The 26,796-nt window shown below is 43.4% G+C and overlaps 8 non-coding genes across 8 annotated transcripts; 7 read left to right on the forward strand and 1 right to left on the reverse strand.

The window, feature by feature from the left end:
* Positions 1-4,835: 4,835 nt before the first annotated feature.
* TRNAV-UAC (transfer RNA valine (anticodon UAC)) lies at positions 4,836-4,908 on the forward strand. The gene has a single exon. It is a non-coding gene; the product is annotated as a tRNA-Val (tRNA).
* Positions 4,909-6,294: 1,386 nt separating this feature from the next.
* On the forward strand, positions 6,295-6,367 carry TRNAV-UAC (transfer RNA valine (anticodon UAC)). Its single transcript has one exon. It is a non-coding gene; the product is annotated as a tRNA-Val (tRNA).
* A 4,000-nt stretch (positions 6,368-10,367) lies between these two features.
* TRNAV-UAC (transfer RNA valine (anticodon UAC)) lies at positions 10,368-10,440 on the forward strand. Its single transcript has one exon. It is a non-coding gene; the product is annotated as a tRNA-Val (tRNA).
* A 1,625-nt stretch (positions 10,441-12,065) lies between these two features.
* On the forward strand, positions 12,066-12,138 carry TRNAV-UAC (transfer RNA valine (anticodon UAC)). Its single transcript has one exon. It is a non-coding gene; the product is annotated as a tRNA-Val (tRNA).
* A 5,831-nt stretch (positions 12,139-17,969) lies between these two features.
* TRNAV-UAC (transfer RNA valine (anticodon UAC)) lies at positions 17,970-18,042 on the reverse strand. Its single transcript has one exon. It is a non-coding gene; the product is annotated as a tRNA-Val (tRNA).
* Positions 18,043-18,762: 720 nt separating this feature from the next.
* TRNAG-UCC (transfer RNA glycine (anticodon UCC)) lies at positions 18,763-18,834 on the forward strand. Its single transcript has one exon. It is a non-coding gene; the product is annotated as a tRNA-Gly (tRNA).
* Positions 18,835-23,096: 4,262 nt separating this feature from the next.
* On the forward strand, positions 23,097-23,168 carry TRNAG-UCC (transfer RNA glycine (anticodon UCC)). Its single transcript has one exon. It is a non-coding gene; the product is annotated as a tRNA-Gly (tRNA).
* A 1,193-nt stretch (positions 23,169-24,361) lies between these two features.
* On the forward strand, positions 24,362-24,433 carry TRNAG-UCC (transfer RNA glycine (anticodon UCC)). Its single transcript has one exon. It is a non-coding gene; the product is annotated as a tRNA-Gly (tRNA).
* The last annotated feature ends 2,363 nt before the right edge of the window (positions 24,434-26,796 follow it).

Consider the following 26,796-nt stretch of genomic DNA (forward strand, 5'->3'; position numbering starts at 1 on the left):
CTTCGAACTTTCTCAGGCACTCCCAAATAAGCTTCCTTGGTATGCTGTCATAGGCCTTTTCGATGTCAAGGAACAGTAGATATAGAGGCTTCTCTTTTTCCCAATGTTTTTCCATCAGCATCCTGACAGCAAATATAAGATCTTTTGTTGATCTTCCAGGCCTAAAACCATATTGTTCCTTTTCTAAAAGTGATTCTACAATTTCTCGTAGTCTATTCTCTATATTTTTTTTCCAGAATTTTAGTCCATGAGAGAGTAGAGTGATGTCATGGTAGTTGGTACAATTCCGTCTGCTGCCTTTCTTGAATATAGGTACAATTATACCTTTCTTCCAGTCTTCTGGGATGGTATTTTTCTGCCATACTACATTTAGGAGTCTATATAGCCATTGGATTTCTGGGGTTCCTCCACTTAACTCCAGCGGCGAAGCGTGAACTAAGTAAGGGGGGAGACAGATTTTTTTTTAAAATATTTAAACTATTTTAATCACATTAGTGTATATATGGAATTTTGTTTTCGACGCATACAGATCTACATTCAACATTATATTAATGACTGAAACTAAGACAAATCCTATAACAACCTATAATCCTACATGCACTCGTTTTATTTTTAAATATAGACTAAATGGGCAGTGGGAGTTGTCATATATTGCTATGTAGATTTAATAAGAGAAATAAGAAATAAATACATTTTCGTACAAGTCACCTTAAACAATATTCTTGTAAATGAGTTAAATCCGCCTGTCCTTCATTTCAGCAAATGTATCTATTACCCCTCGTCTTGAAGTCTCTGGTAGGTCACTGAATTCCTTAAATAGGTTTTAGGCCTAATTCGTTTCAAGGCATTAATAGCGCGTTCACTAGAAACTGACGTTAACGGAATATACGGCATCTAGTTAAGCAATTTTGTTGTTTCCGTATGCACACACTGGAGTTCATTATTCAGAATGTAAGCCAGTAGTTGTGGGGGTTATAATACCTTAACTAATAATGGCGGGCAAGGAAGTGCATGTACCTGAAGGGTTTTCATGCTGTCATTCATTTATTAGGTGTAAGTTTGCTATATTTCGTATTTGAATATGATTATTTTATTTTTAGACTGTCTTATAATAAAATAAATTCAAATTAACTACATTAAAAGCATGCCTGAGATGATAGCCAATAAGAGCACTCTTATACCTGGGATCCAAATACTAGCCAATGAGAGCAAGAAGAGATGCTGGCAAGTCTGTCTACTGGGCGGAGAAATCTCGCTATAGGAAAGTCATAGTTCCACAGTCAGCACATACAGATAGCGTTAGTGTTGCTCTATCTGAAATCAAAGGGAAAATACACAGAATGGATAGCGTCTACTTTCGCCTACGTGCTTCGTGTAACTGACGCGAGCCCTAACATTGCCGAAGTGAGACGAAAATAAGTAAAGCGGAGATTATAATAATGTCATGAATGTGAAAATAACTAATGTCCTAAAAATAACTGAATTAACTAGACAGTATTTCGTTCACAAAATGTTAAGGGTACACGTTGTCTACCCTGTCTTCCCTGACGCTTCCCCCCTGCTTAACTCATCTCTTCCTGCAGTTTTCCCTCTCTTCATACTTTCAAGGCTCTTCTCTATCTCCAGCCATGTGATTGGTGGCTCCATATTTTTACTGGGCTCTTCACTTTTTCCATATTCTTCTCTGGTTTGAATTACATTTGATGCCTCTCCATTCAGGAGCTTGTCAAAAAAAAGGTCTTGAATTATCTCCTGATGCCATCTTCCTCTCGTACTACTGATCCACTGTCCAGCTCTATTGCCTTGATGTCTTCTAGGTTATTTCGCTTGTTTTTAATTACTCTGTAAAGAAGTTTTTTGTTTCCTCTGCTGTCCTCTTCCAACTTTTCCACAAACTCATTCCATTTTTTCTCTCTCTCTTCTCCTACTATCCTCTTAGCTGTAAGTTTTTTTTTTTTTTTGCCCTGTAGAGTTTCTGTAGTTTAGTTTTTTCTTGGTCACCTGGATCTTGTGTATCTCTTTGCTTTTCTTTGTCTACCATCTTTTTTGCCCAATTTCTCTCTTTTATAGCCAATCTGACTCTGCCATTCCACCAGGCTGTCTCTTTTTTCTTTCATGGTCAATCCTATTACTCCACACAGGTCTTTAGCTTCACCCACTAAAGTATCCTTTAAAAAAATTCCATTCTTCTTCTACTGTATTCATTTCCCCTTTGGTAAGTGTCTCTGTATCCTTATTTTATATTCTTCCTTCAGCTTGGCCTCTTCTAATTTCCAAGTCTTCACTTTACGTTTTCTTTTTCTTTTCTCCGGGGTTGTTAGCCACGTGATTTAGATCGGCAATCAGTAATCTATGATCACTGTCCATACTCTCACTGGGGATAACTTTGACATCAGTTACATATTTCCTTCCTCCTCTGTTAGTGATGATATAGTCGATGAGAGACTTATGTTTTCCATCCCAGCTATATCTTGTTATCTTGTGGCTGTCTTGTTTTTGGAAGAAGGTATTTTTGATGATCAATTCATTTCTTCTGCACAAATCAAGCAGTTGTTCGCCTTCTGCATTTCTGTTCCCAGTCCGACTCGTTGGCTGAACAGTCAGCGTACTGGCCTTCGGTTCAGAGGGTTCCGGGTTCGATTCCCGGCCGAGTCGGGGATTTTAACCTTAATTGGTTAATTCCAATGGCACGGGGGCTGGGTATATGTGTTGTCTTCATCATCATTTCATCTTCATCACGACGCGCAGGTCACCTACGGGTGTCAAATAGAAAGACCTGCACCTGGCGAGCCGAACCCGTCCTGGGATATCCCGGCACCAAAAGCCATACGACATTTCATTTCATTTCTGTTCCTAAACCCATGTGGTCGAATGATTTCCTCATAACCAAGTCTGTCTGTCCCAACTTGTGCATTTAAGTCCCTAATGATGATGACATTTTCTTCATCAATTATATCTTCTAGATCTTGACAGAATTGTTCATTCTCTTGAACCCAACATCCAACCTGTGGTGCATATACCTGCACTACCGTGTAATTTGTGGACTCCAGCTGCATAGATAATTTAATGATCCTATCATTCTTATAGGATACTTCGATAATGGCGTCCATGTCTTTTGTTATCAGGAAAGCTACACTATTTCTGGCCTCTTCCTCGTGTCCACTCCATGCTAATTTGTAGCCATCTCTGAGAATTTTGCTACCTGCCTTTCTCCATTTTGTTTCACTCATTCCCAATATGGATAGATATTTCCTCTTCATCATATCGATAACTTCTTCAGTTTTTCCAGCCAGGGTCACAATATTCATAGTCCCAATTCTTACATTGTTCTTCGGACATATCTGTCTTTCATCGGAGCCATGTTGGCCGTCATACCTGCCAGATCTTCTCGAAAACTTTGTCAATTTCGGTATTATTTTTGATCTCCATCCGAGGCTCGTTTGATTGTTGAAAGCAATTCGAAGACGCTGCCACTGGCTTGCTAGGCCTGCCATGGATCTTCGCGTTGATACTTTGTTATGCACTAGATGGTCAGTGCCTGACACGCATTTCCTCATGTCAGTTAAGTCTATGGTTTACCCGCCAATACTCGGGAGGCTGATTGCAGTGGTTGCCCACTGGGCGATGGGGTCGCCACATCCCTACGCCACAATGAACCTCCATACCAAGCACAAATATGTTTAATGTTCTAAAATGACATTAGCAATTTATTTTAATGTATGTTAGTAACTAGAATGTATAATTGGCCAAGAAAACTGTATGCCCTTAATGTATAAGCAGCTGTAATTTTTTTAAGAGATTGATGTTAACTAAACTAGATGCTTAATAAGCATTTTGCAACAACTACAAGGAATTGACAACGTTTTAACTATTTATATCCAAAAGATTGTACAGAATTAACAAATTATAATATATCGCATAAGAAATATGCTAGTAATTTCAATAAAAAAGTTGTATGGTGTACACCTAATACACAAAATAGTTTAGGAGTATGATGCATTTTGTATATACATATATTTTAAAATTATGTTAATATAGATTTGTATAATGCCTTGTAACAATTTTTCCTTTGGCTGATGATGGCAAATACAGTTGCCGAAACCGGTCCCTATGTTGAAATCTAATAAATATGCGATGTATTAATGACTTCACACTGTTGTAGTATTGAATAGGTGGAAACAATTACCCTCACTCCTTAATGTAAATCTGGATTCAATCATCATCATCATCATCATCATCATCTGTTTACCCTCCAGGTTCGGTTTTTCCCTCGGACGTAGCGAGGGATCCCACCTCTACCGCCTCAAGGGCAGTGTCCTGGAGCTTCAGACTCTTGGTCGGAGGATACAACTGGGGAGTATGACCATACCTCGCCCAGGCGGCCTCACCTGCCATGCTGAACAGGGGCCTTGTGGAGGGATGGGAAGATTGGAAGGGATAGGCAAGGAAGAGGGAAGGAAGCGGCCGTGGCCTTAAGTTAGGTACCATCCCGGCATTCGCCTGGAGGAGAAGTGGGAAACCACGGAAAACCACTTCCAGGATGGCTGAGGTGGGAATCGAATCCACCTCTACTCAGTTGACCTCCCGAGGCTGAGTGGACCCCGTTCCAGCCCTCGTATCACTTTCCGAATTTCGTGGCAGAGCCAGGAATCGAACCCGGGCCTCTGGGGGTGGCAGCTAATCACACTACACTATCCCCTACACCACAGAGGCGGACTCAGACTTCACTCACACTACATTTTTCGCCGCTGCTGTTCGGAGCACGCGACACCGCACGGTTAGCAGAGTTGACCTAGTTACTGATATCCATCTCTTTTGTCCCTAGCTAACTGTGCGGTTCCGTGGTGTAGCGGTTATCACGTCTGCTTTACACGCAGAAGGTCCCCGGTTCGATCCCGGGCGGAACCACTGAGATTTTTAATTACCCATGTTCCAGCATTTCTTCTTTAAAACAGTTATGGCCAGTTCAAATGGCATCAGAACACTTGCAGTCATCATCATCATCATCTGCTTACCCTCCAGGTTCGGCTTTTTCCCTCGGACTCAGCGAGGGATCCCACCTCTACCGCCTCAAGGGCAGTGTCCTGGAGCTTCAGACTCTTGGTCGGGGGATACAACTGGGGAGTATGACCAGTACCTCGCCCAGGCGGCCTCACCTGCTATGGTGAACAGGGGCCTTGTAGGGGGATGGGAAGATTGGAAGGGATAGGCAAGGATGAGGGAAGGAAGCGGCCGTGGCCTTAAGTTAGGTACCATCCCGGCATTCGCCTGGAGGTGAAGTGGGAAACCACGGAAAACCACTTCGAGGATGGCTGAGGTGGGAATCGAACCCACTTCTACTCAGTTGACCTCCCGAGGCTGACCCCGTTCCAGCCCTCGTACCACTTTTCAAATTTCGTGGCAGAGCCGGGAATCGAACCCCCTCCGGGGGTGGCAGCTAATCACGCTAACCACTACACCACAGAGGCGGCTGCAGTCAACCATGACAATTCAAAACGAATGATTCAACGACTTTAGGTTTAGGGATCACCAATGGGTGTGTCCGAATGTACAACTTCACTCTCACAGAAACGTTTTATTCAATAAACGCAGACCACTGGCCTTCTGACCCTGGCTCAGTTCGATATCTCGAACCTCTATGACTCGAATTTTCTGAATCTCCAAAATGACTTTTGTCCTATTCTTCGTGAGATTTTTTTCTTCTTCTTCTTCTTCGTCTTCTTTATCTGCTTACCCTCCAGGGTCGCTTTTCCCCTCGGAGGCAGCGAGGGATCCAACCTCTACCTCCTCAAGGGCAGTGTCCTAGAGCTTCAGACTCTGGGTCGGGGGAATACAAATGGGGAGGTGGACCAGTATCTCGCCCAGGCGGCCTCACCTGCTAAGATAAACAGGGGCCTTGTTGGGGGATGGGAAGATTGGGTTGGGAGGGATAGACAAGGAAGAGGGAAGGAAGCGGCCGTGGCCTTAAGTTAGGTACCATCCTGGCATTTGCCTGGAGGAGAAGTGGGAAACCACGGAAAGCCACTTCGAGGATGGCTGAGTTGACCTCCCGAGGCTGAGTGGAACCCGTTCCAGCCTTCGTACCACTTTTCAAATTTCGTGGCAGGGCCGGAAATCGAACCCGGACCTCCGGGGGTGGCAGCTAATCGCACTAACCACTACACCACAGAGGCGGACCAGACTTCACTAACACTACAGTTTTCCCCGCTACTGTTCGGAGGACGCGACACCGCACGGTTAGCAGAGTTGACCTAGTTACTGATATCCAACTCTCCTGTCCCTGCCTACCTGTGCGGTTCCGTGGTGTAGCGGTTATCACGTCTGCTTTACACGCAGAAGGTCCCCGGTTCGATCCCGGGCGGAACCAATAAGATTTTTAATTTCCAGTGTTCTTTAAAACCGTTATGGCCAGTTCAAATGGCACCAGAACACTTGTAGTGCAAGCGTGACAATTCAGAACAAATGATTCAACAATAGGGATGTTCTGAAACACTACCGATAGATGTCTCATGTGTAGAACCCGGTATGCGCTTGTCGATCATCTTTTGTTTCTATGTGTAGGCAAGACCCACGAAATAAAAATATGACTCCTAAAAATATGACTCCAGGCTTTGGTCTGCTCGAGGCATTTTACAGTTGAAGATTATGTCATTACTGAAACTGGTAAGTAATCTAATTAGTACTAATTAAGAAATACGTTTATAATAAGGTAGTACATTCTTAAAAGTTAATATGACCTATTTCAATAATTTTAGGCGAAATACGAAGACTTAAGGAGAACGCTGTACCTTCGATATTTTCATGGTGTGGCACCGGTACCTTGGAAATAACTCCGAGAGCAAGAAGATATAGAAGTAGGAAAACAGCCATAACACTGTGTGCGGTACGGTACCCTTAATGACACAGTGACCTGTAATTTGACACTGGAGAACCATCAATTTCAGACTTCCTGACCAGAAATAACTTATGACTTCCAAATTTGAAATTTTTATACCGGTATTTGTCTTATGGTCCGAAACAAGATCCTGAAACTCGTGCGCTACACGGAAATGAAGTTCAGTCGTACTGGATGTAGCCCCAGGCACTGCTGTCACACCAATGTCGTGCCTTATGTACGCCTATAACCGGCAAAGAAAAGAAAAAAATTCCGTATTAGGAATGTTTTCAAAATGCTATTTGTACTTTAAGAATTCAATCTTAACAAAAAACGCTAAAAGAAGGAGTTGCTGCATTTATTCCTTACTGGTACCTTTCAATCAACTCATACATTTTTCCGGATACTTTTTCGCCCCTTTTCTTTAATTCTGCTTCCAAATCCGCAATCGTCATTGCACCTATACCATTTCCCGTCTTGTTGAAAACATTAGCAGAATATGGTAACTCCATTTTAATGCATTTAAATCAAAAGTTTCGTTTCGATGATCGCAAATGTAGGAATACTCCATATAAGTCTCATGTAAAACAATCGAGCAGCGAAAACCGCATACCGGTTATTACCACTACGCTGCCTAGCGGACAAGTTTTGCGTGATACATCCCTATTGCAGGTTTAGAGATCACCAATGGGTGTGTCCGAATGTACAACTTCACTCTCACACAAACGTTTTATTCGATAAACGCAGAGCGCCGGTGGTACAGTCGAACGTCGATATCTCGAACCTCCATTACTCGAATTTTCAGTATCTGGAAACAAATACAGTAGAGACAATACGCGACACTGAGCGAGATATCGAGGGACAGCTATTGGAGCTCACTCTAGCGGAAAGACCTGAACAGTACTGATTCTCTCATAAGAGCACGTGTATTTTTGTGTTAAGTTTTTGGTGTTATTTATGCGTTTTCAGTGAGTTGACATAATTAAATAGTAGCGTGTGTCATTACTTGATATCTCCTCTCAACATGAGGGGAAAGGTATGTGCTGTGTTTGGCTGCAGTAATTACGAAGTAGAGAAAAATGCGCGGTCGTTCTTCAGGTTCCCTCGTGACAAGAACATGTCAGTAATATTGTGTTTGCATATATATTCTTCCAGTGGCAGAGATTTTTATAGTACTTCATAATCTTCTGACCTGCTCGACCCATATTTTAACTGGCATAAAATGTAATACGCATATTTTATTGTATAGTGCAGCAGTTAACCTTCAATACCGATGTGTTGTTGTAGGTGTGATCTGTGGGTTTTGAAATGTCACAGAAGTGATTTGGATAAGGTGTACAAGAAAGAAGGGACGTTACGCTTATATAAGAATTATAAGATCTGTTCAGATCATTTCCGGGCCAGCGACTTTAAAAGTCCTCGACTATACAGCCAAGGGTATGTTACATTTTTACTCTAATTGTACGTAAATATTCCTCAAAGCATCACTATCGACAACATTTTCATACTTTTCTTTCTTTAATCCCTCTTCTCAGATTAAAGCCGGAATTTTATAGATTTTCTTTCTGTTAGTAGGCATCATGTTAAGAGGAAAATTGTCCAGCTTTTAAATGTTACTTCATTGCATCATGTGTGTAAGGAATGTGCCGATATGTTCATTGACAAGTGTCTTAATGTGATCATACAATGTTTTTTAAATGAGAAAAAAGACAAATCCAACCGTAAAAGTTCAGGCAGGAATGCTAAAGCTAAAAAAGTAATGCATAAATGAAAGATCAAGCCATTTCACAGCAGCCCATTTCATATCTTGTTTATGTATCTAATATCAGTCTTTGAATAATAACCTTTTAAATAATTCTTCATTCATTTATCCAGAATTGCTTTAGCAACTTTGAAGTTAATATCTCAATACCGCTTTCTTTCTAGACGTAATTTATTTCCATTTCCGTATATACATTTCCATTGATATTTGAATTCAGCGCGATTTGTTCAGGTCAAGTCACTAGGAGCGCCACCGTCGAATTGTCTCCCATTTTAGCAAGGCGAAATCCGTAAGTGTCGCGTATTGTCTCTACTGTATTTGCTGGAAATAACTTAAATTTACCGCCCGTTTGTCCTATTCTTCACGTGATTTTATTCTCCATTACTTGAAATTCGGTTACAAGAAATTCTCGATTTCTCGAAGCAAACATTTATTTCCTCCCTCGAAGCAAAAAATACTCTGTAACTCGAATTGTGTGCAACTAACTGTGCAATACGGGATTTGTGGTTTGTGAGGAACAGTTAACAAGTAGAGAAAGGTTTACAGTGATGCTGTGACCTAATATGACGGGAACCAAAAAAACTTAAACTTCTAATGACCGGAAAATCGGCGGAAACTTCGTTGTTTCTCGGGTGTGAATTAATTACCTGTCCGCCTCTGTGGTGTAGTATATACATTTCCATTGATATTTGAATTCAGCGCGATTTGTTCAGGTCAAGTCACTAGGAGCGCCACCGTCGAATTGTCTCCCATTTTAGCAAGGCGAAATCCGTAAGTGTGAATACTGTATTTGCTGGAAATAACTTAAATTGGAAGTGGTTTTCCAGGATGGCTGAGGTGGGAATCGAACCCACCTCTACTCAGTTGACCTCCCGAGGATGAGTGGACCCCGTTCCAGCCCTCGTATCACTTTTCAAATTTCGTGGCAGAGCCGGGAATCGAACCCGGACCTCCGGGGGTGGCAGCTAATCACGCTAACCACTACACCACAGAGGCGGCTACTCCAAAGTTAAGCGTCAATTTCTCAGTATTACAGCAAGTTGATTGTGTTTAACTCTGCATTCTGTGGAAAATCTGGATCGCCGTTGATACACTGCTTGTATAACACAGCTTTCAATGACTTTCCCTTCGGTATTATAACTGAAAATTGCTAAGTACTTTGTCACTTATGACATAAATAACGTACTCTACTGTTGCCATTGATGCTTTCACGGCCCGTACTTTAGGCATGATAAAGGCCTTTGGGCGTGTCAAGAAAATAAAGTGAAATTCTTTACGTTTCGCAGAGAACTTCTTGAACAAGAAGCTTTTGTCGTGGACAGTCCAGATTTTCTTCTGATGACGCAGAGCACAGTTCTCTGCGAAACGTAAAGAATTTCACTTATTTTCTTGACACGCCATAAGCCCAAATCACGCTAACCACTACAACAGAGATCCTAAATCACCATTTCTATTACACACATATCACGACATTGTACATTATTCTGATTTGTCTTGTTCATAATATTGTTGTGGATCATTTTATTCTATAGGCTAGTTTGTATCTGTCACATAATTTGGCTTCCTTTTAGAATTCAAGATCCTTGTGGTAAGTCACAGTTTGTGAACTAATGTCATCTTAGTAATTAACAATCAGCTCTTCGTCTGTGCAGTTGAGAGTGCGCAGTACAGTAATAGAATGCTGACCTAGTTCCTACTGTATGTTACACTCCGGTTCTGGTTTCGGCATGTGGTTCCGTGGTGTAGTGGTTATCACGTCTGCTTTACACGCAGAAGGTCCCCGGTTCGATCCCGGGCGGAACCATCACAATTTTTAATTACCCATATTGGGAAACTACTGATAAAAAACCGAATGTTTTGAAACAAAGAAAGCTGCAGATTCATACTCCGAAAATTTTGTTTGATATATATTGCTGTGTCCGCCTCTGTCTTGTTATTGTTGTAGTAGTTAGTTGATTAGCTGCCACCCCCGGAGGGCCGGGCTCGATTCCCACCTCAGCCATCCTCGAAGTAGCTTTCCGTGGTTTCCCAACTCTCCTCCACGCAAATGCCGTGATGGTACCTAACTTAAGGCCACGATCGCTTCCTTCCCTCTTCCTTGTCTATCCCTTCCAATCTTCCCATCCCCTCACAAGGCCCCTGTTCAACATAGCAGGTGAGGCTCCCCAGTTGTATCCCCCGACCCAAAGTCTCATAAGAAGTGGGATCCCTCGTTGAGTCCGAGGGAAAAGCCAACCCTGGAGGGTGAACAGATCAATAAATAATAATAATAAATGCAGAGCAGTGTCGATTGATTGAAAGGATATATTCGCGGTTATTAAATGTTTCACAAACTTTATATATCTTCGAAATAGCAATTCTAAAAAGTGGACATAACACCAGTATTTCCTGTCTATTACATTTTTACCGGTAAGTTTTTATTACTAAGTTCGTCTCGAAATTAAAAGGCAGTATAGAGTTAGATTTATTTATTTATTTATTTATTTATTTATTTATTTATTTATTTATTTATTTATTTATGTATTTATTTATGTATTTATTTATTTATTTATTTATTTATTCTTTCTTAATTTCTTTACCCTCCAGGGTTGGGTTTTCCCACCTCTTCCGCGTGAGACTTTGGATTGGGGATACTACTGGGGAGGAGGACCAGTACCTCACCCAAGTGGCCTCACCGTAATGTGAGGGCCGTGGCCGAAAGTTAGGTACCATCACGTCATTTGCCTGGAGAAGTGGAAAACCACTTCGGGAATGGCTGAGGAGGGAATCGAACCCCCCTCTACTCAGTTGATCTCCCGAGGCTGAGTAGACCCCGTTCCGTTTCAAATTTCGTGGCAGAGCCGGGTATCGAACCCGAGCCTCCGGGGGTGGCAGCTACACTACACCACAGAGGCAGACATTTATTTTTTAGTGTATGGCATTACACGGGAAATAAAATGTTGAAATTATAGAACACAACAGGGTATTAAAAACAAACTCTTAGAATTTAAATGTGGATTGCTCAATCCACGGAAGTGGAGTAGCCAACAAAAAGTCAAAATTTCCATGGTACAAACGTTGAGAGCTTTCAATCATTACGTGCTGGATAATCTGCTGCATGCTGGTGATTGCACTTCGCCCCACATCTTTCATGGTTTGTCAGAGTTTTGTACCCAAGTTCTTCGAGGAAGCTCAAATCCAGGAAGTCGTGAAGAGCAGGATTTGTGTGTCCTCTTTCCATTTTTGAATCCACTTTCTTGTAATGTTGAAGTTCTCCGGCTTGGTGATTTGAGTCTTCTGTTTCCGGTGGCGGTAAGGATATCCCTGCGGTTATTGTTTATCTCCCTGTGTTCGCCGTAGCTGTTGGGAGCTGTCCAACAGCACAGTGAAGAACGTTGACCTAGTTACAGCTATATTATGCTTTTGTTTCACGCTTGCACAACCCTGTATGGTTCCGTGGTGTAGTGGTTATCACGTCTGCTTTACACGCAGAAGGTCCCCGGTTCGATCCCGGGCGGAACCAGTTGACATTTTAAACAACGGGTCAAGGTGGCATTCCATTGCGCAAGATCTTTATAAGGTTGACTACATGATGTGATGTGAATTACTTGTAGTTACAATGTATAATCTATACTAATACGAAGGGCACGGTTTTTTTTTTCTAAATGCAGGTTAGTTTTATTGAGGATTCACACCATATTATTCCCCAGTCCTTTTGCTACAATACCCTATTTTTCAACATAATCTACGCTGAATGCTACGGCCTTACGCCACCGTAATGTGAGGGCCTGTATGGCTGCATGGCAAGGGGGGCCCGGGGGCAAGAGGGGGGGAGGCCCGCGGCCCCCCTAGCTCTCAGGGAAAGGCAAAATCTAATGTAGTCAGGTGTTCTCCTTTCAAGAAAATGATTTGAGAGTCAGTATTACGTAGAAGTGGAAGTACCGCCCCCAACTTTTAAAAATACTACATACCTCCAGGTCTAACCCCCCCTTACAAACTGTCATATGGGCGCCCATGCTGCTTGGTACCAAATACAGTAGAGACAATACGCGACACTCAGCGAGATATCGAGGGACAGCTATTAGAGCTCTCTCTCTAGCGTGTAGACCTGAGAACAACTGGTTCTGTCATAAGAGCACGTGTATTTATGTGTGAAGTTTTTGGTGTTATTTATGCGTTTTCAGTGAGTTGACATAATTAAATAGTAGCGTGTGTCATTCCTTGACATCACCTCTCAACATGAGGGGAGAGGTATGTGCTGTGTTTGGCTGCAGTAACTATGAAGTAGAGAAGAATGCGCGGTCTTTCTTCCATTTCCCTCGTGAAAAGAAAATGTAAGTAATATTGTGTTTGCATATATATTCTTTCAGTGACAAAGAGATTTTTATAGTACTTCATAATCTTCTGACCTGCTCGACCATATTTTAACTGGCTTAAAATATAATACGCATATTTTCTTGGAAAGTGCAGCAGTTAACCTTCAATACCGATGTGTTGTGGTAGGTGTGATTTGTGGGTTTGATTTAATTCAGGAAAATACACATGCATATGAGTGTGGCTGGTTGTGTTCCAAGTTACCCCATTTGGAATGCCGTAATGCGTTGTCAAACACTGAAGAAAATATGGGTGATTCATATGAAATGTACATATTTTGTTGAAACAATATGATGATGTAAATTTGCTTTACCCTAATGTAATGGCATTATCGATGCAGAATTGAGCAGGCCAGAACTTCTTTTCAGAGACTTAGGAAACTTTTGACAAGCCGTGACCTTTCTATTTCACTACGGACACGACTACTCCGGTGCTACGTTTTCAGCATTCTGTTATACGGCGTAGAGGCATGGACACTAACTGAGACCATGTGCAAGAGATTGCAAGCATTTGAAATGTGGACGTACCGAAGGATGCTGAAGATACCTTGGACAGCTAAAATGACCAATATAGACGTTTTGCATCGTATGAACAAAGAACCAGGCATTCTCACTACCATCAAGAGAAGGAAACTAGAATACTTTGGTCATATGATGCGGAACTCTAAATACCACCTTCTGCAAGTAATACTCCAAGGGAAAATTAATGGAAAACGTGGTCCGGGGAGAAGTAGGACATCATGGCTCGGCAACTTGAGCCAGTGGTTTGGGGTGATAAAGCTTACTCTGTTCAGAACAGCTATGAACAAACAACAGATCATGCTACTGATCGCCAACGTTCTGCGATTACATGGCACATGAAGTAGAAGAAGAATTGCATTATGGCAAGTATTGCTTATAGGGAAAGTTTGAATGTTTTTGAGGCTGAATTTATAGATTTTCTTTCTGTTGTTAGGCTTCAAGTTAAAAGGAAAATTGTCCAGCTCTTAAATGTAAATTCATTGAATCATTTGTGTAAGGAATGTGCCGATATTTTTGTTGACAACTGTTTTAATATGATGATACAATGCTTTTAAATGAGAAAATCTAGCCGTGAACGTTCAGGCAGGAATTCTAAAGCTAAAAAAGCAATGCATAAATGAAACATCAAGCCCTTTCACAGCAGTCCATTTCACATCTTGATTATATGTCTAATTTCAGTCTTTAAATAATAATATGTTAAATAATTCTTCATTCATTTACCCAGAATTGCTTTAGCAACTTTGAAGTTAATATCTCAGTAACACTTTCTTTCTATATGTAATTTATTTATCCATTTCCGAACATACATTTTCACTCATATTTGAATTTAGCGCGAGTTTTCAGGCCAACCCACTAGGAGCGCCACTTGCGACTTGTCTCCCGTTTTAACAAGGCTAAATCCGGAAGTTTCGCATATTGTCTCTACTGTATTTGATGGTACTACTCGAATGGTCGATGTCGTGCTGTACCAATAACTTCTCCATCATCCACGCAGTGCTTCCTTCATTGGGCCTCACAAATGGAAATCGGAAGGCGCGAGATCTGGGCTGTAGAGTGGATGAGGAACAACAGTCCACTGAAGTTTTGAGAGCTCCTTTCGGTGATGTGATGATGAAGCACGCCTCGCTCAACGACTCACCGTGCATTTGTCCACTGCCAGGTATCCGTAGACATTCTGCAAGCGCCTATCAATATCTGTGATGTCTTGGTTTCCCGTCAAAAGAAACTCAATAACTGCTCTATGTTTGGTACGCACCTCCGTTACAGACGCCATTTTGAAGGCTAGTTATAGCGCTGCCACATGTCGGAAATTAATGAAACTCAACGAGACGAAGCGGGAATATTCAAAGATGTACCCGAAAAAATCCAATTTTTAAAAGCGAAATTGGCCAATAAATAAAATGTGTTGCATTATATATTGAACGACCCTCGTATTATTAAGAGAAACTTGGTGAGTTCGTATATTAAAATGGACATTCTCTATCCCTTCCAATCTTAACATCCACCACAAGGTCCCTGTTCAGCATAGCATGTGAGGCAGCCAGGGCGAGGTACTGGTCCTGCTCGCCAGTTGTATCCCCCGACTCAAAATCACACGTCCCAGTACACTGCCATTCAGGCGATAGAGGTGAGATCCCTCGGTGAGTCCGAGGGGAAAACCGATCCTGGAACTTAAACGGATAATGAAATTATTTTTTCGTTAAATCCTGTATATATTTGATAACTATCGTATGAAAGTTTCCAGCAAAGCTCCTGTGCTTCTGTAAAACTCGAACTACAGTAGTCGTTTTGTTCTTTGTCAGTACGACTGCCCGTTTGTTAACTGACTACTGTAGGTAAATCGTTCTAGGGAAGGCCCGTACACCAGTCAGCCTTGACCAATGTGGCAATGTGTTTGCTCCTTTTTTCTCTTACTTGTTGCTCTTTTTAACGAAGATCGTGGAAGGATGAGTCCTTCAAGATAACATCATCCTCAGAGGCTAATTACTGGGGAAAAACCTACCTCAAAGTTGTTTCCTGACCACATCTTACTGTTTACGTTCGGCCTAAATGTTACATATCATTATCAAGAGCAAACACTGGTTGTTAGGAAAAATAGAAATCCCACTTGATCGATAAGATGACGGATGCGTTAGAGGTTCGTAATTACCTGATATTTGACGCGAATCATTGTTATTGTTGTTGTTTGAGTCATCAGTCAATAGACTGGTTTGATGCAGCTCTCCATGCCACCATATCCTGTGTTAATCTTTTCATTTCTACATAACTGCTGCATCCTACATCTGCATCATTCTATCTCTTCTTGTGGTCATATTTTAGTCAAAATGATCTCCTCTCGCCAATTCGATTCACTATCCCTTCATTCGTGATTCGATCTATCCATCTCACCTTCTGTAGCGCCACATTACAAAAGCTTATATCTATTCTCTTTCGTTCTGAGCTAGTTTCACTTCCATACAACGCCACGCTCCAAACGGAAGTCTTCCTATATCAGTATTCGAAATGAGCAAATTTCTTTTCTTAAAAAAGGCCTTCTTTGCTTGTGCTACTCTGCTTTTTATGTCCTCCTTACTTCTGCCATCGTTAGTTATTTTACTACCCAAGTAACAATATTCATCTACTTCCTTCAAGACTTCATTTCCTAATTTAATATTTCCTGCATCACCTGCCTTCGATTGACTGCACTCCATTACTTTTGTTTTGGACTTATTTATTTTCATCTTGTATTCCTTACCCAACACTCCATCACATACCATACAGCAATTTATCTAGATCTTCTGCAGTTTCAGATAAAATAACAATATTGTCAGCAAATGTCAGGGTTTTGATTTCCTCTCCTTTGATTGTAATTCCCTTCCCAAATTCCTCTTTGATTTCCTTTATTGCCTGTTCTATATAAGCATTGAAAAGGAGGGGGGACAAACTGCAACCTTGCCTCACTCATTTCTGGGTTGCAGCTTCTTTTTCAAAGCCGTCGATTGTTATGACTGCAGACTGATTTTTTCATACAGATTGTAGATAATGCCTTGTTCTCGGTATTTGATCCCGATTACCTTCAGAATCTCAAATAGTTTCGTCCAATCAACATTATCAAATGTATGTTCAGTATTTACAAACACCATGTATGTGGGCTTGTCCTTCTTAATTGGGTCCTCTAAGATCAGACGTAAATTTAGGATTGATTCACGTGTTCTTACATTTCTTCTGAAGCCAAATTGATCTTCTCCTAACTCAGTTTCAACTTTCCATTCTTTTGTAAATAATACGTGCGTGTTAAGATTTTTCCAGGTGTAAGGTACTAAACTAATGGTCAGCACCGGTTTTCTTGGGAATAGGTATAACAACATTCTGCCGAAAATCGGATGGCACTTTTCCTGTCTCATACATCTTACACAATGAATGGAACAACGTCGCCATACTGGTTTCTCCTAAAGCAATCAGTAATTCAGACGGAATATCATGACTCATTACCATGTAATATATCCAGTGATGGGAAGAGCACTAGAAAAAAGTAATTGATCTGAATGACAGTTGCCTGACATATTTTACTCAATTACAAACACAGATTGATGTACTAATATGGGGAAACAGTGAGAGTGAAGTGCAGAAACAGCTAAATATATGGGAGGAAGTCGTCATCCTATGGAAGGAAGTTCTCAGAACAAAAGAGAGAAGTGTTGGTAACGGCACGAAAAAAGAACCAAGCGTGTGGCAGGACATTAGGATGGGAGCAGTTGAAAAGAGCTGAAAGCTTTAAATACCTGGGGAGTGTAATTGAAGAAAACTGAGGAAACAGGATGAAAATCAATCAAAGAGGAAGGTGTACAAATGGATTCTTTAAAAGTGTGGGAAGGCTGATATGGAACAGGGTCTGTGGTACAGTGGTTAGTGTGATTTGCTGCCACCCCCGGCGGCCCGGGTTCGATTCCCGGCTCTGTCAGGAAATTTGAAAAGTGCTACGAGGGCTGGAACGGGGTCCATTCAGCCTCGGGAGGTCAACTGAGTAGAGGGGGGTTCGATTCCCTCCTCAGCCATCCTAGAAGTGGTTTTCCGTGGTTTCCCACTTCTACTCCAGGCAAATGCCGGGATGGTACCTAACTTAAGGCCACGGCCGCGTCCTTCCCTCTTCCTTGTCTATCCCTTCCAAACTTCCTATCCCCCCACAAGCCCCCTGTTCAGCATAGCATGTGAGGCCGCCTGGGCGAGGTACTGGTCATCCTCCCCAGTTGTATATCCCGACTCAGAGTCTGAAGCTCCAGGACACTGCTCTTGAGGCGGTAGAGGTGGGATCCCTCGATAAGTCCGAGGGAAAAACCGAACCTGGAGGGTAAACAGATGATGATGATGATGATGATGATACACCTGGTATTCACCGTTATAGTAACCACATCAAAGAATCAGTACAATAGCATACCTCTAATTTTTGTAAGATATAAACAGACTTTAAATATAAAACTACTGATTCCGCCCGGGATCGAACCGGGGACCTTCTGCGTGTAAAGCAGACGTGATAACCGCTACACCACGGAACCACGACCGACTGTACGAGCAGTAATTCACTGTGCCGACGCAGTCGAGTGTCCTTAACGGAGCGAAGACAATTATGTAATTACGTTCAATCAATCAGCACTGGTCTGCACTTATAATAATAATAATCATCATCATCATCTGTTTACCCTCCAGTTTCGGTTTTTCCCTCGGACTCAGTGAGGGATCCCACTTCCACCGCTTTTAAGGGCAGTGTCCTGTAGCGTGAGACATTGGGTCGTGAGGATACTACTAGTGAGAAGTACCAGTACCTCGCCCAGGGCGGCCTCACCTGCTATGTTGAACAGGGGCCTTGTTGGGGGACGAGAATATCGGAAGGGATAGAAAAGGAAGAGGGAAGAAAGCGACCGTGGCCTTGCATTTGCCTGGAGGAGAACTGTGAAACCACTTCGAAGATGGCTGGGGTGGGAATGGAGCCCTGTCTACTCAGTTGACCTCCCGAGGCTGAGTGGACGCCGTTCAAGACCTCGTATCACTTTTCGAACTTCGTGGCAGAGCCCTGAATAGAATCCGGGCATAAATATTTATTTTCCGGCCAATTTTTGTACAGTTGTGTGTTTATGGACTATATAAAATGTTCCTCCACATCAAGTATGGGATGTGCGAAGCCGAACTGCAATATTGTGAATAGCTTGTCAGAGAGCAGGGCTCGCTGAGAAGAACAAACTAATGGCATGTTATTGTGCAGCTACTAGTTCTAACATGCGATGGTGGTGTAATGGTGAGCATAGTTGCCTTCCAAGCAGTTGATCCGGGTTCGATTCCCGGCCATCGCATGTATTTTTGAAATGAAGCCGTCCAACAAGACGAACAGAAATAAAAATAGTGTGAGGAATGGTGCTGGCTGGTATGTTCCTTTACTACGCAGCGCTTTGAAATGGAATGTGAAGTGATTCAATTCGGAACTTCACTCTTTCTTTCTTTCTTTCTTTCTTCCTTTCTTAATCCGTTTATCATCCAAGGTTGGTTTTTCCCTCGGACTCAGCCAGGGATCCTAGCTCTAGCGCCTCAAGCTCAAGGGCAGTGTCCTGGAGAGTGAGACACCGGTTCTCCTCGAAATGAAAAGGCAGACATACTAGCAAAAGTAGCCTCTCTTCAAATACAAAAATGACCTACTACAAATCACCCCCACGCTATGCAAAAGCCCAAATCAAAACACATCCAATACAAGAGTGCAACAACTTCTGGACATCAAGTACAAAAGGGTCAGTCACAAGAGAATTATTTTTCCCGACATCTGTAGCTGACTCCAGTGCAAAACGTTAGTGCACGAATTCATTCTCACTCGGTTTCTCTCCGACCGTGGACAGTTTAAGTGCTACTTATATAGAACACTTCAAAATTAACATTGCAAGCGATTACTTACGCGTTTGTGGATCTTCACAAACAGAGGACAATTTACTTTGACTGTGCCATGTTTGGAAGCACAAGACTCGAACTTGAGTGTCTCCTGAACAATTGTCATGTAGAACTTAAAAAGCCATTATACCATCTGTTTAGGAAATCCTGCTGCTACAAAGTTCCTTAAGTTCATTCACCACTCTTCAATAATTTAGTTTCCTAATTTTGTATCATCATCATCATCATCTGTTTACCCTCCAGGTTCGGTTTTTCCCTCGGACTTAGCGAGGGATCCCACCTCTACCGCCTCAAGGGCAGTGTCCTGGAGCGTCAGACTCTTGGTCGGGGGATACAACTGGGGAGAATGACCAGTACCTCGCCCAGGCGGCCTCACCTGCTATGCTGAACAGGGGCCTTGTGGAGGGATGGGAAGATCGGAAGGGATAGGCAAGTAAGAGGGAAGGAAGTGGCTGTGGCCTTAAGTTAGGTACCATCCCGGCATTCGCCTGGAGGAGAAGTGGGAAACCACGGAAACCACTTCCAGGATGGCTGAGGTGGGAATCGAACCCACTTCTACTCAGTTGACCTCCCGAGGCTGAGTGGACCCCGTTCCAGCCCTCGTACCACTTTTCAAATTTCGTGGCAGAGCCGGGAAGCGAATCCGGGCCTCCGGGGGTGGCAGCTAATCACGCTAACCACTACACCACAGAGGCGGACCTAATTTCGTATCAAGGACCGATAAAAAAACGGATCAAAACTATAACCCTAATATACTCAAGTACGATAGACTACATGTCCGCCTTTGTGGACCCGGAGGCCCGGGTTCGATTCCCGGCTCTGCCACGAAATTTGAAAAGTGGTACGAGGGCTGGAACGGGGTCCACTCAGCCTCGGGAGGTCAACTGAGTAGAAGTGGGTTCGATTCCCACCTCAGCCATCCTGGAAGTGGTTTTCCGTGGTTTCCCACTTCTCCTCCAGGCGAATGCCGGGATGGTACCTAACTTAAGGCCACAGCCACTTCCTTCCCTCTTACTTGCCTATCCCTTCCAATCATCCCATCCCTTCACAAGGCCCCTGTTCAGCATAGCAGGTGAGGCAGCCTGGGCGAGGTACTGGTCATACTCCCCAGTTGTATCCGCCGACCAATAGTCTGAAGCTCCAGGACACTGCCCTTGAGGCGGTAGAGGTGGGATCCCGCGGGAAAAACCGAACGTGGAGGCTAAACAGATGATGATGACGATAGAGTACATACTGTAAGGATATTCAATAAAGTTTGTTGGTGTATATACTCTTTGTAAAGTTGTAACTCCGAGTCCTTTTTGCGGTAGTGAACACGAGGAGGTAGAAACCGTTATTTCAAAAATTCGTTCTGGTCCGCCTCTGTGGTGTACTGGTTAGTGTGATTAACCCCGGAGGCCCAGGTTCGATTCCCAGCTCTGCCACGAAATTTAAAAGTTGGTACGAGGGCTGGAACGGAGTTCACTCAACCTCGGGAGGTCAACTGAGTAGAGGGGGGTTCGATTCCCACCTCAGCCATCCTGGAAGTGATTTTCTGTGGTTTCCCACTTCTCCAGGCAAATGCACAGAGTTATAACTTCAGGCCACGGCCGCTTCCTTCCTTCCTTCTTCCTTCCAATATTCCAATCCACCAGTATGGCACGTGAGGCAGCCTGGGCGAGGTAATGGTCGTCCTCCCCAGTTGTATCCCCCAACCCAAAGTCTCACGCTCCAGGACACTGCTCTTGAGGTAGTAGGGGTGATATCCTTGGCTGAGTCGAAGGGAAAAACCAACACTGGAGGATAAACAGATTAAGAAAGAAAGAAAGAAAGAAAGAAAGAGAAAGAAAATCGTTCTTCGGTAACATTTACAATACTTCACCAAGGAACTCAGTGCTTGCAAAGGTTAGCTTTAAACTAAAAGGAGAGATGCTAACTGCTTTAACGTACAAGAGATACACGGTACTTCGAAACAAACCTCCACAGGCAGCCACATAATTGTTACAAGTATGCCATACACATGCAATTCCCGATTTACTACATTATTCATGTGTTAACGTGCTCAAGTTAATCATGAACCTTACCAACACTTCCCCTCAGAAGTCAGTTAACTCGACACCTTTAACATTGTTCGGGTACAGTCGTACGCGCTTCTATTTGATTCTTTCTTTCTTTCTTTCTTCTTTCTAAATCCATTTACTCTCCAGGGTTGGTTTTACCCTCGCACACAGCGAGGGATCCCACCACTAATGCCTCAAGGGCACTGTCCTGGAGCGTGAGACAATAGGCCGGGGGATACAGCTGGAGAGGGGACCAGAACCTCGTCCGGGCGGCTTCACCTAGTATTCTGAACAGGGGCCTTGTGGGGGGATAGGAAGATTGGAAGGGATAGGCAAGGAAGAGGGAAGGAAGCGGCCGTGGCCTTAAGTTAGGTAACATCCCGGCATTCGCCTGGAGGAGAAGTGGGAAACCATGGAATACCACTTCGAGGATGGCTGACGTGGAAATCGAAGCCACCTCTATTCAGTTGACCTCCCGAGACTGAGTGGATCCCGTTCCAGTCCTTGCACCACTTTTCAAATTTCGTGGCAGAGCTGGGAATCGAACCTGGGCCTCCAGGGATGGCAGCTAATCACACTAACCAGTACAATATTGTTCGGGTATGGTTTGTAGTCGTACTAGCTTGCATTTGTTTCCTTGCTTTCTCAATTCGGAAATAGACCGGCATCTTACGCAGTAGAAATATAATTTTGGAAACAAGTCCTGAACATGTTTAGATATGGTTGCCTAGTTGTGGTCCGCCTCTGTGGTGTAGTGGTACGAGGGTTGGAACGGGGTCCACTTCACCTCCAGGCGAATGCCAGGATGGTACCTAACTTAAGGCCACGGCCGCTTCCTTCCCTCATCCTTGCCTATCCCATCCCTCTACAAGGCCCCTGTTCACCATAGCAGGTGAGGCCGCCTGGGCGAGGTACTGGTCATACTCCCCAGTTGTATCGCCCGACCAAGAGTCTGAAGCTCCAGGACACTGCCCTTGAGGCGGTAGAGGTGGGATCCCTCCCTGAGTCCGAGGGAAAAAGCCGAACCTGGAGGGTAAACAGATGATGATGATGATGATGATGATGATGATGATGATGATGATGATGATGATGATGATGCCAAGTTGTACTTCCTCTTAAAACAATAATCACTACTAATAATGATGATAATAATAATGTTATTTGCTTTACGTCCCACTAACTACTGTTACGGTCTTCGGAGACGCCGAGGTGCCGGAATTTTGTCTCGCAGGAGTTCTTTTACGTGCCAGTAAATCTACCGACACGGGGCTGTCGTATTTGAACACCTTTAAATAATAATCACTACTACCACCTGAACATGTTGCCTACTTAAAGGCAGATTTTGTGGTGGAATAATCTTCGACCACTTGAAATACACTAGCGGAATTAACTAATTCAGGTTAAATTTTCCTAGCCTGCCGGAAATCGAACTGTGGACCCCTGTGATTAAATGCCAGCACGGTAAATATGTATCCATGGAGCCGGACATAGCAGAAACTAGTTATATGATCGTGTTTCAAAAGGTGCCTGTTCGGCTGCTACAGGAAGAACGTCTACCGTAACAGCGTGCTTCAAGTTGCTGACGAGATAAATGAGAACAGGTTATTGACATTCACTTGAGTTGCTTGTTTCAACGTCCTGCGATGGTGGTGTAATGGTGAGCATAGTTGCCTTCCAAGCAGTTGATCCGGGTTCGATTCCCGGTCATCGCATGATTTTTAGAAATTGAATCGCTCAAGGATTTATAGTGTAAAGAGTGTTTTCAATGCGAATAAAACCATGCGAAAACAGATTGTGACACAAATATGAGCGAAATTTTAGACAATATTGATGAAGCGCTGTGGTGTAGTGGTTAGCGTGATTAGCTGCCACCACCGGAGGCGCGGGTTCGATTCCCGGCTCTGCCACGAAATTTGAAAAGTGGTACGAGGGCTGGAACGGGGTCCACTCAGCCTCGGGAGGTCAACTGAGTAGAGGTGGGTTCGATTCCCACCTCAGCCATCCTGGAAGTGGTTTTCCGTGGTTTCCCACTTCTCCAGGCGAATGCCGGGATGGTACCTAACTTAAAGGCCACGGCCGCTTCCTTCCCTCTTCCTTGCCTATCCCTTCCAATCTTCCCATCCCTGGTCATACTCCCCAGTTGTATCCCCCGACCAAGAGTCCGAAGCTCCAGGACACTGCCCTTGAGGCGAACCTGGAGGGTAAACAGATAATGATGATGATGATTGATGAAGCGAATGGGATTGTATTATCGTATTACCTTCCTTTCTTAATTCATTTACCCTCCTCTATGTCCTCAAGGACAGTGGAGGAGCACCAGTACCAGTACCAGTGACCTCACCTGCTATGCAGAACAGGGGCCTTCTGGGTGGGTGAGGGGGGAGATGAAGATTGGAAGAGATAGGGAAGGAAGCAGTCGTGGCGTTAAGTTTGGTACCATCCCGATATTTGCCTGGAGAGGAAGAGGGAAACCACTTCGAGGATGGCTGAGGAGGGAATCGAATCCCCTCTACTCAGGCGACTTCCCGAGGCTGAGTGGACCCCGTTCCAACCCACGTAACAGCTTTCAAATTTTGTGGCAGAGCCGGGAATCGAACCCAGGGCTTCAGGGGTGGCAGCTAATCGCACTAACCACTACAACACAGAGGCGGACTTCCTTTGTACCTATGGATGAATATGTATGGTATTATACAAGCATTATTTTGATGTACTGGGCTGATCGCCATTAGCGTCCGTTTATCACAAGTACTACCGAAAAAAAACCAGCATAATGTGATCTGTGTTTCAAAGCCAGACTGCTCAGCTGCCGAGATAACGTCTAACGCAACAGCGCGCTTCAAGTTGCTGACGAGATAAACTAGAACAGGTTATTGACATTCACTTGAGTTGTTCCTTTCACGGTCGTGCGATGGTGGTGTAATGGTGAGCATAGTTGCCTTCCAAGCAGTTGATCCGGGTTCGATTCCCGGCCATCGCATGATTTTTAGAAACTGAATCACTCGAGAAGTCATTACAAACAGGGCAAAAGTAGGAAAATTGACAGCAGTATGGTTTGCAATGAATTAGTGGTCACAAATCTGAATAAATTAGAAGAAGAGTATCGAACTTATGGCAGATGGCCCACGACAAAGTATGAATTATCTTTTAAGTTTTGCCTTAACCTACACTATTCAATTTTTGCAAATGGTTTTAGGTCATGGCCATCCGTCAGTATTTCATATCACAAACTGCAAAATCACATTGACCATCTGTACTTATTTTCTTTTCTGCTATTTGTTTTACGTCGCACCGACACAGATAGGTCTTATGGCGACGAAACAATCTGTACTCTAACGCCCCTCTTTTTAATTATGTCCCTCAGTCATGGCCATCCATCAATACTTCACATCACAGCCTGCTAGATCACATCGACAAACTGTACTCTAACGCCCCTCTTTGTAATAAGTCTCTCTGTCACGACTGACTGTCCAGTGTGTACAAGGTCCCAATTGATCCAAAGCAGTCAATGAAGGTCCATCATAACCAATAGCTGAACTGCATATGATGAACTTTTGAAGCTATTGCAGCCGAAGAAACACTGTAGAGATTAAGGCTCTATAAGTCTTTTAGAGAGCCCTAGTAGAGATGGACTCGTCAGCATTGGGGCCCGCAAGTGGGGGGGGGGGGGGAGGAGGGGCGCTTGCCACCCCTGGAATTCTAAAAAGGTTGATGTTCAATTGTTTAATAGCATACCAGATTATTTCATAAACTGAACTAACTGACAGTCATCTAGCATCTGTTATAGCCGAAAATTTCTGTAAACAATTTAATGTTGTTGACGTTATATTGGTTTTTATACTCAAGACAATTATTAATGTGACCTCCCCCCCCCCCCCCCCACTGGAAAAGATCATGTGGGCGCCCATGCTCGTCAGCATCAACAAACAATTAACAATCTGTCAAACTTACTTCATACTAGCTTCGACTTGACTAGCATAGTCTATGAGGATGAACATTTTGAGCAGCAATGAGATTTATCAAAAGTATATTATGATAAGAATCGGTCCACCTCTGTAGTGTAGTGCTTAGTGTGATTAGTTGCCATCCCTCCGAGGCCAGGGTTCGATTCCCGGCTCTGCCACAAAATTTGAAAAGTGGTACCTCGGCTGGAACGGGGTCCACTCAGTCTCGTGAGGTCAACTGGGTAGAGGGGGTTTCGATTCCCTCCTCAGCCATCCTCGAAGTAGTTTTCCGTGGTTTCCCACTTCTCCAGGCAAATGCCGGGATGGTACCTAACTTAAGGGCACGACCGCTTCCTTCCCCCTTCCTTGCCTGTCCCTTCTAATCTTCCCATCCCCCACGAGGCCCCTGTTCAGCATAGCACGTGAGGCTGCCTGGACGAGCTCCGACCAAATGGCTCACGCTCTAGGACACTGCCCTTGAGACGATAGAGGTGGGATCCCTCATTGAGTCCGAGAGAAAAGCCAACCCTGGAGTGTAAACGGATTAGACAAACAATAAATAAGTTAAAACAAACACATTGTCGTGCTTGCCACAACGGTTCACTGCACAAGCGTTATTTGGACTTACATCTTACGCGCTAACAATAAAACCACCTTAATGTGATTGTGTTTGCAAGGGAGACGGCTCGGTTACCAGGATGTTGTTATTTGAGTGATCAGTCCATAGACTGGTTTGATGCAGCCCTCCATGCAACCCTATCCTGTGCTGACCTTTTCATTTCTACGTAACTACTGCATCATACATCTGCTTGTCATATTCATACCTTGGTCTACCCCTACCGTTCTTACCATCTACACTTCCTTCAAAAACCAACTGAACAAGTCCTGGGTGTCTTAAGATGTGTCCTATCATTCTATCTCTTCTTCTCGTCAAATTTAGCCAAATCAAATCACCAATTCGATTCAGTATCTCCTCATTCGTGATTCGATCTATCCATCTCACCTTCAGCATTCTTCTGTAACACCACATTTCAAAAGCTTCTATTCTCTTTCTTTCTGAGCTAGTTATCGTCCATGTTTCACTTCCATACAATGCCACGCTCCACACGAAAGTCTTCAAAAACATCTTTCTAATTCTTATATCAATGTTTCAAGTGCGCAAATTTCTTTTCTTAAGAAAGCTCTTCCTTGCTTGTGCTAATCTGCATTTTATGTCCTCCTTACTTCTGCCATCGTTAGTTATTTTACTACCCAAGTAACAATATTCATCTACTTCCTTTAAGACTTCATTTCCTAATCTAATATTTCCTGCATCAGCTGCTTTCGTTCGACTGCAGTCCATTACTTTTGTTTTGGACTTATTTATTTTCATCTTGTACTCCTTACCCAAGACTTCGTC

The sequence above is a fragment of the Anabrus simplex genome, chromosome 14, assembly GCF_040414725.1.
Source record: "Anabrus simplex isolate iqAnaSimp1 chromosome 14, ASM4041472v1, whole genome shotgun sequence".
NCBI classification, from domain to species: Eukaryota; Metazoa; Arthropoda; class Insecta; order Orthoptera; family Tettigoniidae; genus Anabrus; species Anabrus simplex.